This window comes from Austrofundulus limnaeus, unplaced genomic scaffold (genome assembly GCF_001266775.1).
Source record: "Austrofundulus limnaeus strain Quisiro unplaced genomic scaffold, Austrofundulus_limnaeus-1.0 Scaffold6, whole genome shotgun sequence".
NCBI lineage: Eukaryota > Metazoa > Chordata > Actinopteri > Cyprinodontiformes > Rivulidae > Austrofundulus > Austrofundulus limnaeus.
The window spans coordinates 5,750,393-5,750,908 of record NW_013952408.1 but is presented as its reverse complement, the minus strand read 5'-3'; positions in this window follow the sequence as shown (position 1 = coordinate 5,750,908).

The following is a 516-nucleotide window of genomic DNA, read 5'->3' as shown; positions in this document are numbered from 1 at the left end:
CCTGTGGAGGACCTGACTACTCAGTTGGCTGCCATGACACTGCTCCCTCTGTGGAGAAGTACGCCATGTACACATCTCGGGCGTCTGTAGCTTCTCTGGTTGCACAGTTCGCCCCCATTCTCGGAACTCCTTCCAGATGTTCTTCGTGTCCACATGGTGCCGGTGTCTGCCCACTTGCCCGCATGAAATTGTGAAGTACACAGGTGGCCTTCACGCATTTCTCCACAACTCCTACACCGATGTCCAGCTCGCGGCGAAACATTCGCCACTGGCCAGACCACATGCCAAATGCGTCCTCAACGACAAGACGCGCCCGTGACACTCGGTAGTTGAACACCCGCTGCTCTCTGGTGGACACTGCTCTACAGTGGAAACGCCCACACGAAAGCTGCCTGCGATCGTCCGGTACGAGTCCCCAGTCGCAAGATATCTGCATAGGTAGACACATAAGGAAGACATATTATAGAAAACAGCAGTATACAAAGTACACATATATACACACATATATACACACAT